Here is an 18,286-nt window from a genome sequence, read left to right on the forward strand (position 1 = left end):
CAAACCATACATTGGAGAAAAGACAGCCTTTTCAAGAAATGCTGGTTAGAAATCTGTACATCTACATATATAACACTGAAACTATCCCTCTTTCTCTCATTCTGTACAATGAAGGAGAATGGTAAAGGAGGTGAATTGATGTATGATATATTTGATATATTTACACATTGTAAGAGCCTGTGTCATGCCACAATGTACCTACACCCATCCCAAGAATAAAGGAAAAAAATAAAAATATTGAAATATAAAAAAAATTATCTAAAGAAAAGTATGAAATAAATGAACTTTAATTTATGAACTGACACTTTGAAACTGTTAGAGGGAAACATGGAGAAATCTTCAAACTAAGATGTAAGAAATGACTTTCTGAGTAGGACTTCATAGCTCAGGAAATAAGAGCAAGAATTGACAAATAGGATAACATAAAATTAAAAAGCTTTCACATAGCAAAAGAAACAACTACCAGCATGTGTAGAACAGCCTATGGAAAAGGAGAAAATCCTTGCCAGCTCTTCATCTGATAGGAGATTAATATCCAGAGCATAAAAGACAGTGTGTCACACTTGTAATCCAGCTACTTGGGAGGTGAATAAATGCAGTTCTTGATTTAATGCCAGTCAAAGCAAAAAAGATAGTGAGGACCTATATCAAAAAAAAAGCTTGGATCATGAAACACACCTGTAATCCTTGCTGCATGGGAGAAAGAGGTAGTAGATCATGGTCTGAGGCTGGCCCTGGGGAAAAAGTGTAAGATGCTATCCAAAATTTAGCTAAACAAAAAATATTGAAGGGAGTGGCTCAAGACCTTGCCTAGCAAGCATGCAATTCTTATTTCAAACCCTAGTACTGCCAAAAGATATGAAGCATATATAAACAACTCAAAAAATTAATCACAATAACAGAAATAATTCAATTTAAAGAATGGACAAATGAATTAAATACACAATTCTCAATGGAAGCACAGATATCTAAATAAATTTGTGAAAAAAATGTTCACCATCTTTAGTCATCATGGAAATGCAAATCAAAGCCAAATTGGTAGTCCATCTCACACCAATCAGAATGGCGATTTATCAAGAAAATACACAACAGTAAACACTGGAGAGAATGTGTGGGAAAGGGAACCTTATGCATTATTGTAGGAGTGTAAAATAGCTACTATGAAAGTCAGTGTAGAAGTTCCTCAAAAAACTAAAAATAGAAATACCATATTATTCTGCTCCACCATTCCTGTGCTTATATCCAAAATAATGAAAGTCAATATAATAATGATACCTGGCACCCCTGTGTATTGAAGCATTATTCATAATACCAAAGTTATGGAATCAGATTTGGTGTGCATAAACCAATGAGGGGATAAAGAAAATGTAGTGTAACACATAAGGGAGTATTATTCAACCGTAAAGAAGAATGAAATTAGGTTGTTTTAGGTAAAATAGATAGAACTGAGGATCATCTTCAGAGTAAAAAGCCACTGTCAGACAGACAAATAATGTGTGTTTTCTCTCAAGCACAGAACATAGATTTTTTTAAATGACATTTAAGAAGTGGGACTGTTCATGAGGACAATGATCATGAATGTAGGGGTGGCAAACAGTACCATCCTGTGTGCCATTTGAGTGTTGCATTTTGTCTATAAGAAAACCTGTCCCAATTTTAAATGACAAATCCAAGTGAGTAGTCTGTTTTAAATTGCCAAATACTGTACTGAATATTGCCCTGAATACTGCAGTACCTCCTGGGGAAGTAGAGCTATGGCCTTGGCAGGAACACTACTACTTTTAGGCAGCTGCAACTATTCTTTTAGTTCCTTTTGTCTACATTGCACATGTGTTTTGCTCACATCTTGGCCTTTGATAAACTAGCTCAGGTATTAGGTTTTTAGTTACTTCCTAATAGAATAATCACTCCTCCATTTCTTTCCACTAACATTTTTAACTTTTGTAAAGTTTTTGTAGTTTTCCTAAGTTGGAAAATTACTACAAACTTTTGAAAGACAAAGTTTATATAATGCATCCACTACAGTTTAACAAATAAAAAAACATTAGCTTCATGTGTATAATTCATGGGTTGCTCCTTTTCTTAGAGGTGAAAAGTTTTTTGGTTTTGTTTTTTTGCTTTTATTTTTTTCTGGGACTGATGATTGAACTCACAGCTTCACAGTTGCAAAGCAAGTTTGCGTCTGCTTTTGCCACAGTTCCAGTCTATTTTGCTCTGGTTACTTTTGGAGATGGGGTCTCAAGTATTATTTACATGGCTAGTATTGAAACTCCACCATCCTAATCTCAGTCTCTTACATAGCTAGAATTGCATGTGTGAACCACTAGTGCCCAGTTGAGGTGAAAAGATTTCTAAATGCTGGTTTTCATGTTTAACCCTTTAAACAGGATCCATGATTCCATTCAGCATTGCCCCACACCAATCATTTACATCAAATTGACTTTTTTAAACTTCCAAATATGAGAGTAAATATGGTATGTGTCTCTCAGTTTGATTTCACTTAATGTCCTCCAGTTCCATCTATTTTGCAGCAAATGACCAGAATTCATTCTTTTTTATGGCTGAGTAGTATTCAATTCTGTATATATGCCACATTTTCTTTATCTACTTACACTTTGGTGGACACGTAGGTTGATTCCATATCTTTGTCATTATAAATCGTGTCACAGTGAATAAGGGTTTGCAGATATCTCTTTTATACACTGATTTCATTTTGTTTGAATATCTACCCAGAATTTGAAGAGCTAGATAATAAGGTACAATTTATTCTTAATTTTCAGAGGAACTCTCAATCTATTCTTCATAATGCTTGCACTAATTTACACTCATGTCGATGGTATATGAGTTTCTTTTTTCTACATTCTTGCTAGCACTTTTTAAAATTTGATGTATAAATTTGTTACAATGAAATCACATCATAGTTTTAATTTGCAAATCCCTGATGACTAAAAGATATTGAGAAAATTTCACATATTTTTTGTCCATTAGTGTTTCTCATTGACTCCAGTGAAAAATAGGTTAAGAAAAGTTGTGTTGTTGAATGCTCCCTTTTCCATAAACCTTCTGCAACTCAGTTGAATTAAGTAACATTTGTTTAGTACTTCTTTACCCAAAGAGTGTTGTACATGATGTGAGCAGGAGCATGAAATAAATCTCACATATTATCAAAAAGGTTTAACCAAGAATTTTATGCAGCCATGAAGAAGAATGAAATGTTATCATTCGCTGGTAAATGGATGGAATTGAAGAACATCATTCTGAGTGAGGTTAGCCTGGCCCAAAAGACCAAAAATTGTATTTTCTCCCTCATATGTGGTCATTAGATCAAGGGCAAACACAACAAGGGGATTGGATTTGAGCACATGATAAAAGCGAGAGCACACAGGGAGGGGTGAGGATAGGTAAGACACCTAAAAAATTAGCCAGCATTTGTTGCCCTTAATGCAGAGAAACTAAAGCAGATACCTTAAAAACAGCTGAGGCCAATAGGAAAAGGGGACCAGGAACTAGAGAAAAGGTTAGATAAAAAAGAATTAACCTAGAAGGTAACACACATGTACAGGAAATTAATGTGAGTCAACTGCCTGTATAACTATCCTTATCTCAACCAGCAAAAACACTTGTTCCTTCCTATTATTGCTTATACTGTCTCTTCAACAAAATTAGAGATAAGGGCAAAATAGTTTCTGCCAGGTATTGAGGGGTTGGGGGGGAGAGGGAGGGAGTGGAGTGGGTGGTAAGGGAGAGGGTGGGGGCAGGGAGAAGAAATAACCCAAGTCTTGCATGCATATATGAATAATAAAACAATAAAAAATAAAAATAAGTAAATAAATAAAAGAGGCCAGGCACAGATGGCTCATGCCTGTAATCCTAGCTACAACAGGAAAAAAAAAAAGAATTTGGGCCAATTGTTAATTCTGCAAAAATAATATATTACTTATTAAACAATACTGATTTCAACAACTAGACAAAGGATGTCTTCTGCCTGAAAGGTTCTTGTCAAGTTAGAAAGCACATTTGTAGCCAGTCACATCATGGTAGAGTTATAAATGATTTTAAATACAGCCTTTGTAAATATATTAGTTGACATTTGTTATAATGTTTTCAAAACTCTGATTGTCCTTTCATTTACCCCTTTTTGTTTTTTAAAAATTTTTATTGTTCTGCTAGGAGTACATTGTGGCATTTACAAATGTTCTTACAACACATCATAGTTGAATTTATCTCCTCCCTGATTCTACTAAATTACCCTTCCCCTCATTTTTCCATTTAAACTCATGTGTACACAATATATGCTCCATATTAAAACCTTCTACACCCTACCCCTCCAACACAGTAGAACAAATTCCCCAGAAAGGACCTACTCTGTCTTCCTATTCTCCAATTTTGTAAAGAAAAAAACCAGACATTATTGTTTGCTTAAGATAGTTCTACATTGGTTGCCTTGTGACATTTCCATGTATATATGTCTTATAACCCAAATTGGTTCATGTCCTCTATTTTTCTCTGTTTGCCCTTAGTCCTCTTCTTATGGTGATTTCAACAGGTTTAACAATTCTATATTTATGGTGGATATGATATACTGTAAGAACTTCTGGAAATGCCACAGTGCATTGAAAATAAATTCTATTTTCATTCTTGAATAGGAAGTATATTAACCACATTCATCTTCTTAACTTCTTTCTTTTACCCTCCGTTTCTCCTATGTTACCTCACAATAGTGTAACCTGTTTTCCACAAAATTGTTTGTATTTGTATTAGGTTTATATTCCACATATCAGAGACAACATGCAGTTTTTGACTGTTTGAAGCAGCAGGTTCATTTTCAATTGGAATCAGTCCTGATCTTTCTTAATGTGGAGGTGGAGAAAAAAAAATCCACTCTTGGGGCAGTAGAAAAAAAACACTGCTTGGTAAATACACAGTGTAGTGGAAAATGTGGTGTGCCAAGGTAATCTTTTGTTGGAAAATAATCATGAGAAGCTTCATGTGTGTTTTTTGGAGGAAGTGGATGATTCTTTGCTCAATTGTGAGAGATCATGAGGGAAATCCTCCCCATCATCTGTTGTCTGTGGAGCACCAGGGGCAAAGGTATATTTGTGTTCAAGTTCACTTAATTGTTGTCCCCTCTGTGCATTTTGTTCCTTCAAATTTTGGATGTGTCTTTCTAAAATCTCAGCTAATTTTTCTTCCAGATTTCTAACTAGCTGTTTGTAGCTCTCCAGATCTTCATCTGCATGACTGATATTCTCCACCATTTTGCAAAGCTCTTCCTCTGTCTCTAGCTGGTAATTTTCTTGGATTATTAATTTCCTGTTAATTTCTTTACTATTTTGTAGTTAAAATTCCACCATTATTTAGCTTTCTGCTGAAGCTTCTGACTCACATTTTCAACATGTGTATTTTTTGAGTGTAAAGAGGCTAGTTCAATGTGGAGGATTTTAATATGAAATGTGAGGTCTTGCTTTATTTTATTCACTTCAAATGACTGAATGTGAGTCTGGTTTCTCTCCTTTAGCGATTGTAATCACACCTTTAACATCGCACCATCCACCAAAGTGGATTTTGGCTAAATTTCTAGGTGAGCAGCATTTTCTGATCCAATCATTTCTAATTTCAAAGCACCATCAATGGTTAGGTGTTCTCCAAGCAAAACAGCTCACTCTCTCATCTTTGCCAAGTGTGAAGTCAGACTCCAAATATGATCTTCTTTGTAGCACAGCACTTCTTTTACACATGCTATGTGGTGTTCAAGAGTTGTTTTCTGTTTTTTAAGTTTTAATACTTGTTTCTTCCATGTTTTAGCTGCTGTGCTTAGAGAAGAACTGACTGTGGTGGTGACTTGAAATTAGAAATGAGCATATATTTTTGTATACATTAATGTTATAGGTGTAGCTTCCACATATGAGGGAAAATGTGAGAACTTTTTGTTAAAATTACAGTTTTATGTGAAAACAACACTTAGTTTACATGATGAGAAAATTCATAATTTGACTATATATGTATTTACAACTTTACCTTTCTATTTCAAGATGTAGTTAACCAAGATAACATGGTAGTAGCATATGGATTTACCTACATAAAGGAAGAAGAGGTTGCTATATCTTTACTTATTTCTGCTTCAAGGTATCTTGAGTCTTCTCTGAAAGTTATTACTTTTTAAGTCTTCTCTGTTTCAGTAAATAATTAAAACATCCATCTAGTTTCTCTTTACAAAAATCATTCTTGACCCATTTTTAAAAAGTATTCACATTTGTCTTAGAGATATTCTCTTGACTGAATCTTCACAATATATTTTACATCTGTGACTCTATACTGCTACAGTTTAACTGGTCCCTCAATCTTAACTCTTTCTTGTCAATGATCCTTGCAGTCAGAATTTTTTTTTGAAATATTTCACTCAGAATAAAATCCAACTTTCTATATAGTCTACACTTACTTACTACTTATCCCACATAGACTTCCTTATATTTATTTTCCAAAACCTTCTCCATGTACTCCAGCAATCATTATTTTACTGAATGTTCCTTTGAAATATCTCTCTTCAGCATAGGCCTTTTTTTCAGTACTGAAGTTAGAACTCAGGGCTCTGTGCTTGCTAGGCAGATGCTCTACCACTTAAACACTTTTTACGTTAACTATTTTCGAATTATAGTCTTATTGTATGCCTGGGCTGTGTTGAACCATGATCCTCGTATTCATGCTTCCCTCATAGCTGGGAAAATGTGTGGGAAGCACCATGCCAATCTATTGGTTGAGGTGGGGTCTTTTATGCTTAGGCTGGCTTCAAACCTTTTTCCTCCTGATTTCTACCTCACAAGTAGCCAGGATTGCAGGTATGAGCCACCATGCCTGGGTCAGCATAGGATCTATGAATGTATTCATTTTTTTGACTGAAGCTCTTCACCCAAATAATTGAATTCATATCTCTTCTAATTTCAGTTTCATTACAGCATTTATTAATTACTCAATAAAATAATATTTTCTATCAAAATTCTGATAAATTTCATCTTACTGCATTAAACTGATTATATTCACATACACACACACAAATGCATACATCTGTAGTAATCGTATCTATAGCAAGAAAGTTCTGGAGTTGTATATCTTTGGCTAGCTTTACTTGTAGAAGTCAGATTTAGTGAGAGCAGGGGTTTTTGATATTGGGAATATTATCACCAATTAGAAAAATGCATGGATCATAGAAAGTACCCCATTAAAAATGCTTGTTAAACAAATTAATTAGCAAAAAGATTTTATGAAATCCTTGAGCCATTTTGGATTGCATATTCACGTTACATTCACATGCACTGATTTTGTGTATTATAACATGCTTTGATTCTTCAATATTTTTGTATTTCTTACATATAAACTAAATATAAGTTATTCATTCTTTTAGAAAAATTACAGCCATAAATAACACTGGGAGCCTACCTTATATAGATAAAATGAAATTTGTATATCCTCACTTATTGGTCTATCGTTAATCACATGAAGTTAGGATGGATAGTCAGCAATTTTCAGAGCATATTTAAGATACTCTCATTTAAAATGCAAGATATAAGATATATCACTTGCAAAGGCATAGCCATTCTCTGCAGTAGGCAGCACTGAGTTAGGAAGAGCTAATGTGAGAAACCATACACAGTGAAATATCATGGATGGAGAAAACAAAATGGGTTTCAAGTGAGAACAGAAACTTAAAAGAAACAGGGCACTCTTAGCTGTTAGCCTTATTTTTACAAGTCTAAGCCTCATGGTTTTCACAGAGCACACTCTAGGAGCACTAGCATGGATTTATTTGAGGAGAGTTGTCAAGATTCTATAGCCCTGTTGCAGATGTCAGATAGGTAAAATAATCTGGTTAGCTAATTTTTCATAAAATAAGATTCACAATTGATCAATATTTTGGAAAATGCCAACTATTCTAAAAATCTTTTTAGAATTTATGCCCTTAAGAGTTTTTTATGACTTTCCTAGTTGGTAATAGAAGATAAGTACTCATAAGCAGCCAAGCAAATAAAAATATTTTAATCACATATTTATTAAATGATGTCTCTGTGAAGCTTAAAATGATTTCAAATTTTCAAGATATCATTCACTTTAAATTTTTCAAAATCTTGTGTTATGCTAATAGATTTTTAAAAACATGACCTCTAATGATTTCTAAATTCTTTTAATTCTTACATGTTAATAGAAGGACTTGGTTGTGTATTAATTATTATTAATAATTACCTACACAAAATATAATTTAAGTTTGATGCCACCATATTTACTACAGATTATTTAAAAGTTTGCCACCAGACACAAACATCTATATTATCAGCACTTTCCTTTTTATAAATTCTAGTATTTAGAGTTCTTTGTATGCTATAGCATGAAGCACAAATAGCATTATAATATGAATTTGTAAGTAGAGTGGTGTATTATTGACTGAGATTAAAGTAAAGGGAATGCAGGGACTATAGGTATTGGGAAGTTGAATTTTTCACGGAGTCTGATACATAATAGCATTAAATACATTTCAGTATATGCTAATTGAATTGAACTACAAAATGTTTCAAAAATAGGGGAAAACCGTGTGTGATTCCCTTTGGATGCCATGTCTAAGATAAGTCTTAGAAGATATTCTAAAATCTGTGAATTTATTTTCATAATAAATCTGTAAATGAGAATTATGGGGAAGCAATGAAAATAAGTGACACAAGGACTGCCATAAGGTTTCATTTCTACTACAGTATATGTACAGAAAAATTATTAGGAAAATGGAAATGACACCATTGTCAGGTATTCCTTGATAGTTATAGATTTCTATATAGAGGTAAAAATTACTTGGTAAGCATGAGACACAGTTCTGGGGTTCATTTTCATAGATGATGTATACCTAGATTATTTTTAAGGCTAAGACATTAAGGTCACTGTGACAGCAAAATTAATTTGATCATGTAAATGAAAAAGAATGTTTGAGTGAGACAGTTATTTTTCTTTCTGGATGGAAAAGTGAACATGCTGATTTACTCAGCAAAATTCAGAGGTGGAAAATTGAATTATTTTTGACAGCTGATATTCAAAGCTTTCTGCTTCCTATTTATCTTGCATCTTCACAATCTATGAGTACACGTTCAAAACAAATATATTTATAAGCATAAAAAAAGTGATGACACTTTTTTTCTTTATTCATTTATTCATATGTGCATACATTGTTTGGGGCCTTTCACCTCCCTACCCTTGCCCCCTCTGCCTCCCCTCACCTTCCCATGCTTCCAAGTCTTTTCTCCAATTTTGTTGAAGAGCAGACATAAGCAATAATAAGAAAGGCATAGCATTTTTGTTAGTTGAGATAAGGGTAGCTATACAGACAGATTCCTAGCATTGCTTCAATGCACAAGTGTATTACAACCTGAATTGATTCATCTCTAACAGACCTCTTCACTAAGTGATAAAACTCTTTAAAATAGTAGGTGACTGAATAAATATAAGTGAAGCAGCACATTTTTAAAGACAAAGCTCTTTCTCTCTGAGCGCAATTTACATTTAGCAACTTGTTTTTCACTGCATAAAATGAAAGTAGGGTAGTATTCTAGGAAATACATAAAGAAAGCTCATGTAAAACATTACAATTAGAAAATTCCTCCAAGTAAGCTGGATATGTTTACATACATTTGTCATACCAGTTATGGAGGCTGGGGTTAGCCTAGGCAAAAAGGAAGTAACTAGCTGAAAAGATAAACAGAGATGAGGAGGGCTGGAAGCATGACTTAAGTGTGAAACCATGTGTTCAAACACAGTATGTCAAATGAATAAACAAACAAAAATAAAACCCCAAAACTCTGTATGTACATTACTATTTTCCATCATCACAAACTTACTTAAAGAAGAAAATGGATACTTTTTAAAATCATTATTTACAAATACAGGGATTATGATTCAGTAGAATGAACTAAGTGACATAGCAATAAACAGCCATTTCATGGCAAATCAGGAGTATGGGTTAAGAGCACAGAAGTGGTAGAGTACTCTTGGGAGATGTGGATGAACTCTCTTTGCTCAAAGCAAGCAAGTAGAGAAAGTTAAATTTGCAAATTTTTTAAAATTTATTATTTTTTAAAAATTTTTTAAAATTTTATTATTCATATGTGCATACAAGGCTTGGGTCATTTCTCCCCCCTGCCCCCACCCCCTCCTTTACCACCCACTCTGACCCCTCCCTCTCCCCTCTAGCCCCACAATACCCAGCAGAAACTATTTTGCCCTTATTTCTAATTTTGTTGTAGAGAGAGTATAAGCAATAATAGGAAGGAACAAGGGTTTTTGCTGGTTGAGGTAAGGATAGCTATACAGAGAGTTGACTCACATTAATTTCCTGTGCGTGTGTGTTACCTTCTAGGTTAATTCTTTTTTATCTAACCTTTTCTCTAGTTCCTGGTCCCCTTTTCCTATTTGCCTGAGTTGCTTTTAAGGTATCTGCTTTAGTTTCTCTGCGTTAAGGGCAACAAATGCTAGCTAATTTTTTAGGTGTTTTTACCTATCCTCACCCCTCCCTTGTGTGCTCTTGTTTTTATCATGTACTCAAAGTCCAATCTCCTTGTTGTGTTTGCCTTTGAACTAATGTCCAAATATGAGGGAGAACATACGATTTTTGGTCTTTTGGGCCAGGCTAACCTCACTCAGAATGATGTTCTCCACTTCCATCCATTTACTAGCACATGATAATATTTTGTTCTTTTTCATGGCTGCATAAAATTCCATTTTGTATAGATACCACATTTTCTTGATCCATTTGTCAGTAGTGGGGCATCTTGACTGTTTCCACAAGTTGGCTATTGTGAATACTACTGCAATAAACATGGATGTGCAGGTGCCTCTGGAGTAACCTGTGTCGTGGTCTTTTGGGTATATCCCCAAGAGTGGTATTGCTGGATCAAATGGTAGATCAATGTCTAGCTTTTTAAGTAGCCTCCAAATTTTTTTCCAGAGTGATTGTACTAGTTTACATTCCCACCAACAGTGTAAGAAGGTTCCTTTTTCCCCGCATCCTCACCAACACCTGTTGTTGGTGCTGTTGCTAATGATGGCTATTCTAACAGAGGTGAGGTGGAAACTTAGCTTGGTTTTAATTTGCATTTCCTTTATTGCTAGAGATGGTGAGCATTTTTTCATGTGTTTTTTGGCCATTTGAATTTCTTCTTTTGAGAAAGTTCTGTTTAGTTCACTTGCTTATTTTTTATTGGTTCATTAGTTTTGGGAGAATTTAATTTTTTAAGTTCCCTGTATATTCTGGTTATCAGTCCTTTGTCTGATGTATAGTTGGCAAATATTTTCTCCCACTCTGTGGGTGTCCTCTTCAGTTTAGAGGCCATTTCTTTTGATGAACAGAAGCTTTTTAGCTTCATGAGGTCCCATTTATCTATGCTATCTCTTAGTTGCTGTGCTGCTGGGGTTTCAATGAGAATGTTCTTACCTATACCTACTAACTCCAGAGTATTTCCTACTCTTTCCTGTATCAACTTTAGAGTTTGTGGTCTGATATTAAGATCCTTGATCCATTTTGAGTTAATCTTGGTATAGGGTGATATACATGGATCTAGATTCAGTTTTTTGCATAATGCTAACCAGTTTTCCCAGCAGTTTTTGTTGAAGAGCCTGCTATTTCTCCATCGTATATTTTTAGCTCCTTTGTCAAAAACAAGTTGGTTATAGTTGTGTGGCTTCATATCTGGATCCTCTATTCTGTTCCACTGGTCTTCATGTCTGTTTTTGTGCCAGTACCATGTTGTTTTTATTGTTATTGCTTTGTACTATAGTTTGAAGTCAGGTATCGTGATACCACCTGCATTGTTCTTTTGACTGAGTATTGCCTTGGCTATTCATGGCCTCTCGTGTTTCCATATAAATTTCACGGTAGATTTTTCAATCTCTTTAATGAATGTCATTGGAATTTTGATGGGAATTGCATTAATCATGTAGTTTGCTTTTGGGAGTATCAACATTTTTACTATGTTGATTCTACCAATCCATGAGCATGGGAGATCTCTCCACTTTCTATAGTCTTCCTCAATCTCTTTCTTCAGAAGTGTATAGTTTTCTTGTAGAGGTCATTCACATCTTTTGTTAGGTTTACACCTAGGTATTTGATTTTTTTTGAGGCTATTGTAAATGGAATTGTTTTCATACCTTCTTTTTCAGTTTGCTAATTGTTAATGTATAAAAATGCTAATGATTTTTCTATGTTGATTTTATATCCTGCTACCTTGCTACAGCTATTGACAATGTCTAGAAGCTTCTGAGTAGAATTTTTTGGGTCTTTAAGGTATAGGATAATGTCATCTGTAAATAGGGAGATTTTGACAGTTTCTTTACCGATCTGTATTCCTTTTATTCCTTCTTCTTGCGTAATTGCTCTGGCTAGGAATTCCAGTACTATGTTGAATAGGAGTGGAGATAGTGAGCATCCTTGTCTGGTTCCTGATTTTAGAGGGAATGGTTTTAATTTTTCTCCGTTAAGTATAATGCTGGCTGTAGGTTTGTCATATATAGCTTTTATAATATTGAGGTACTTTCCTTCTATTCCTAGTTTTCTTAGAGCTTTTGTCATGAAATTGTGTTGGATCTTATCAAAGGCTTTTTCTGCATCTGTTGAGATTATCAAGTGGTTTTTGTCTTTGCTTCTGTTAATGTGGTTTATTATGTTTATTGGTTTTCATATGTTGAACCACCCCTGCATCCTTAGGATGAAGTCTACTTGGTCATGGTGAATAATCTTTTGGATGTGTTGTTGAATTCGGTTTGCAATTATTTTGTTGAGGATTTTTGTGTCAATGTTCATTAAGGAGATTGGCCTATAGTTCTCCTTTTTGGAGGTGTCTTTGCCTGATTTTGGGATAAGTGTAATACTGGCTTCATAAAATGTGTTTGGCAGTTTTCCTTCGCTTTCTATTTCATGGAACAGTTTAAGGAGGGTTGGTGTTAGCTCTTCTTTAAAGGTCTGATAGAATTCAGCAGAGAATCCATCAGGCCCTGGACTTTTCTCTTTGGGGAGACTCTTGATTGCTGCTTCAATTTCATTTTGTAATATAGGTCTATTCAGGTTATTAATTTCCTCTTGGTTCAGTTTTGGATGATCATATGTATCTAGAAATCTGTCCATTTCTTTAAGATTTTCAAATTTATTTGAATATAGGTTCTCAAAGTAGTCTCTGATGATTTCCTGGACTTCCATGGTGTTTGTTGTTATCTCCCCTTTTGCATTCCTGATTCTACTAATTTGGATTTTTTCTCTCCTCATTGTAGTCAGGTTTGCCAGGGGTCTATCGATCTTGTTTATTTTTTCAAAGAACCAACTTTTTGTTTCATTAATTGTTTGTATGTTTTTTTTGGTTTCTATATCATTAATTTCAGCTCTTATTTTTATTACTTCTCTCCTATTTGTTTTGTGATTTTCTTGCTCTTGTTTTTCTAGTAGTTTGAGATGTATCATTAGGTCATTGATTTGGGATCTTTCAGTCTTTTTAATATATGCACTCATGGCTATAAACTTTCCTCTTTGGACTCCCTTAGCTGTGTCCCATAGGTTCCGGAAGGTTGTGTTTTCATTTTCATTGACTTCCTGGAACTTTTTAATTTCCTCTTTTATTTCATCAGTGATCCATTCTTCATTAAGTAATGAGTTATTTATTTTCCAGCTGTTTGCATGTTTTTTGTCTTTACTTTTGTTGTTGAGTTCTACTTTTACTGCATTGTGATCAGATAGTATGCACGTTATTTATGCAGATCTCTGGGGTGAGCTTAGCACTCACCTGGTCCCTCACGCTTTGTTTGTTCAGAGTTCTCCTCTGCGGGAGCCTTTGCTACAAGCTTTCCCCTTTCCAAGCACTGGGAAAGGTGACACTGCACCCGCTTTGTCAGGCCTGTGTGTTTATTTACAGTTCATGTGGGAGGTGGGTCTTCCCCCTCTCCTGTGGAGTTTTTCTCCCACTGCCATTTTCACAAGCTTTCCTGCTCTTGATTACTGAGTAGTGCTGCTGCTCCTGCCAGCCTCCATGTTTGTTTACAGTTCATGTGGGAAGTGGGTCTTCCCTCCTCTCCTATGGAGTTTTACTCCCTCCGCCACTCTCACAGCTTTCCCACTCCTGGTTGCTGGGTGCATGCCCTGCCCCCGCTCCTGCCAGAGCCTCTGGGGCCTGCCTGGCTTGTTTATTTACTGTCCCAGGAAGGATTCCCTTCCCCCAATCTTTGGCGCTCAGCGCGCCCCATCTTCTTGCCCATGTGTCTTATTTGTTCTTATTGCTTATTACTCAGTTTCTCTTTTTTCCCCTGGCAGAGGTCAGTCTGTCCAGGGGGCTATGCTGCTCTGGCCCAGGCTTGTCTGTGGGAGTACCATGGTACCACAAAGCTCACCTGTTCCGCATCTTCCCTATCCGTCTGGGTGCGGGTGACTGGCGGCCCAGGAGCCCTCCTGGTTTCTCTGTTTTATGTGAAGTGGAGAGTCTCTGCACTGGCTGGAGGTGTGGAGGGGTCAAAGTTATGCCTCTTTTCAGTGATTATGCCTGCAAAGTGTGTCTCCAGCGTCTCTCCAAGATTTCACCATAGGAGGCTTGCTTTCTGCTTCCTCCCTCTAGCCACCATCTTGGAATCCAAAAATTTGCAAATTCTTGATGTTTTCCATTTTGATTGGCTAACTGTTCATTTTTAAAACCAACTGCTAGAGACTTATAACAGGAACAAGAAAACAGGTATTTCTTATTCAAGATGTGCTATTTCTAAATTTAAAAGAACAGAACTGTCTTTTGGTACCTGTCTCATGGACACTACCCTGTAATATGATAGAAGTCTTGGCCTGACCCAACTGAGCTGATCATGAGTAAACTGGATATCCCAACTTTCTTCAAGGATAAAACTTATTCAGACTTACTGAGGCTTGGTCAATGTGGAAAGCTAATGGTCTCAGCTATTTTCAGTTTGCATGAATCAAAATTAACTGAATAAATAAGGATATATTGGAATGACACATAGGAAAGTAAGGAGAAAAAGAAAAGAAAACAACAACAACAAAATCTGCCCTCAATAGCCATGGAGCAATGTTTCACTGTTAGTGACAATGCAACAGGTGTCTCTTGGTTGTTTTCTCAGCAGCAGGCATCACTTGGTTCTCTGTTAATTCTCTTTGTATGACATTCATTTCCAAAATAAATGGATATTGCTCAAATAATCTGTAGCCATATAATGTAGAATTGTCATGTCAGGCCATTTCAATTAAGTGTTAGAGAAACTGGTAGATGGACATTGGTATAAATTTCTATTGTTTTTATCATATTATTCCTGAAGTTAGGTTTAAAGCAGAACAGGATTTGTAAGCCATGAACTTGCATTCCTTCCTGGAATAAGTGACTGCTAGAATGCTTTCCTCAAGCACAAAACTGGGGAACTGACTGGGAAGGTGAGGCCCATAGGTCCTGCTGTATTTTGATGAGCCACATGGGCACAGGCAAGGAAAATATGGATGAACGGAGAAAGGTGGAACCTGTGATTCAGATTGCAGTAGGACTTTCCCCACAGAGTTTAAAGTCATTCCCTCAGCTGGTAGCAGTTGTTTTTCTGGAAAAGATTTTGCCTGATGTTTTCTCAAACTCAGGAAAGTCAGTCAACTTGTAAGGAAGCTGAAAAGACAGGCTCTTTGATATGTAGCAGTAGCTTGGATATTGTTCCTACTTCTTAGTTGTCACAGTGGGAAGAAATTTTTCAACATGTATCATCGCAGAGTGATATTTCATGACATGATTATATTGAAGCTTAACACAAAAATGCTTCCAAGGCCAAAGAAAGGATTAGAATCTGAAATCTCTAGGTGACTGAAGAGCATCAGAAACAGTGGACACTTTTTGTTTAGCCATCCTACCAGAGTGAAGATGTACACATGGGTTGAAGGCAGAGGAGTAGTAAGTAAGCACTTAAATAGCTTTGCATGCCAAGCCAATCAAATGCCAGTGCCTTCTCAGTGAAGACACTGAGCAAAGTATCTGCATCTTTACTATTGCAGGAGCACTTTGTAAAAGCAGTAGCAACATCACCTCAGACCTGCCAAGTAAGAATATGCAGTTTTTTTATATAGTGGTAAAACATTAAGTTTACTAGTTTGTCATTTTAAGTATAAGGCTTATAAATATAAAGTTTATATGCTAAGTGAAATATACCAGTCACAAAAAGACAACTATATGTTTTCATTTATATGACAGCCTCTGTTTCAATAGAATCCTCAGGTGATTCATTTAAATATTAAAACAGTAACTTATGCTACATCTGAGTTCAGCAGACATGAGAATCACAAAAGTTTAGCAGCATAATTGCTAGATATTATATCCCTGGTGGAGAAGGAAGAACATGAATTTTGAGTTCAAATGCATCTTTGATAATCCTGGCTCATCTGTTGCTTACTGGTCACTTAATGATAATTTCTTTAAGCAGTCCAAGCCTCATTTTAAAAAATTTGTAATATGGACATAATAAAAACTCATTATGATTTTTTTCTTAATAGTTAGAGGAGATGCATGCAGAGAATTTACTGTAGTCCTTGGACACAGTAGCAAGAGAACATAGTAAATAATTTATAATTTTTCTAGGCCAAAAACACTATAGAAGGATGAGCCCTCAAAATTTACAAAATAACTTAATAGAAGAATCTCAAATAAGCAAACAAAACATAATTTAAGAGCACAAACATTGTAGAAAACACAAAACTATAACCTCTAATAACCTTGAAAGCTTATAAAAGACTGAGTAAGTGGCATGTCCCTAACAGAATTTTTTTTTCTGTCTCCAGAAAGGAAATCTCAACAACCAATTCAAGAATCTGTGGTAATCATTTAGTTATTCAACCTTATCAAGATAATTTAAGTAATATATTTTCTCCAAATAAAGCATGAAATAATATATTTCAATCATTTATTCAGGCAAAAAAATTGGTAGGCATCAGATATAATGTGAACATATTTTAATTTTAAATAATAATCCAGTTCCTATACACCATGTAACTCTGAATACCAACCAAAAGGTTCAACTTCTGTTGGAGCCTCACAAATATCATGCCGGATATTCTTTTGCCAAAAGTTTCCTGAATCAACTTTATATACATCCCAGCTTCCATTTAGTAGCTGGCCTAGGTCTCCAGCATATACCTAACACTCATTAAGTCTAAGTAGTGTGTCTAAATGTAGCAGTACTGTGTGTTGGATCTCCTTTTCAATGTCAAAAGTCATCTTACAACATGCAATCAAAATAAGTTCTCACTTATGAATTGTTCAATTTTTATTTAATTTATAAACATACCTGTAGAAATATTATCCAATGGTGAAAGCACTGGAAACTCAAGGAAAACATTAACATTAGATCTATCATAGAGAGGGAGTTTTATTTCAGAATATTGGGAAGAAGTGAAATGAAAATTTAAAAGACAAAATTGTTAAAGATTTCCAAGGGATAATACACTATGAGGTCAGTAAAAAATACTTTGGTGCACTCTATGAAGAGGAGTATGCATGCAGTGGATATCTCATAAATGGCAAAGTTAAATATGATGATGATAAACAGAAAAAAATCATGAGAATGAAAATATATGCTTTACTGTTAATATATATAAAATGAAAATAAAAACTGCTTTAAAAAAAAGAAAAAGTATTGAATTAGCCATGCAAAATAAATTTTAATAAAATAAAGAATACATAAATACACAAATGTACCTACACAAAAGACTTTTAGACATAAAATTATGTTTGGTTAAAAATCATGCAATCTACTTAGGTAAAGAGCTGTGCTTATTGCTTATTTATAAAAAAAATTATATGTGTATGTATATATACAAAGAACTAAAATTTTTACCTCCATGTTAAATAAGTAATGCTCTTTATCAAATTATTGAATGAAATTTATAATATGAACCCAATGATAATTGCTTTCTGTCTCTTTTACTAAATTTCTTCTGTATTTAGAGATCTTGATAACCATATGTGAATGGTTCTGTCTACTTTTCAACTGTGTGGTATATAGCTATATGCATTATCCAAATTCAGAGAATATATAAAAATTAATTCAGAAAAATAGTAGATTTTAAAATTAAAACCAGTGTAAATATTGATCATATTCACACCTCTTAAAATATCACAGTCATGTATTTGGTTCTCAAAAGCACTGAGTGAAGTGTTAAATGAGTTTCACAAATGGTTCAAGAACTAAGAGAAAGGATTGACAAATGGTACTACATGAAATTATACAGTTTCTGCACAACAAAAGAAAT

The sequence above is a fragment of the Castor canadensis genome, chromosome 1 (assembly GCF_047511655.1).
Source record: "Castor canadensis chromosome 1, mCasCan1.hap1v2, whole genome shotgun sequence".
Classification (NCBI taxonomy): domain Eukaryota; kingdom Metazoa; phylum Chordata; class Mammalia; order Rodentia; family Castoridae; genus Castor; species Castor canadensis.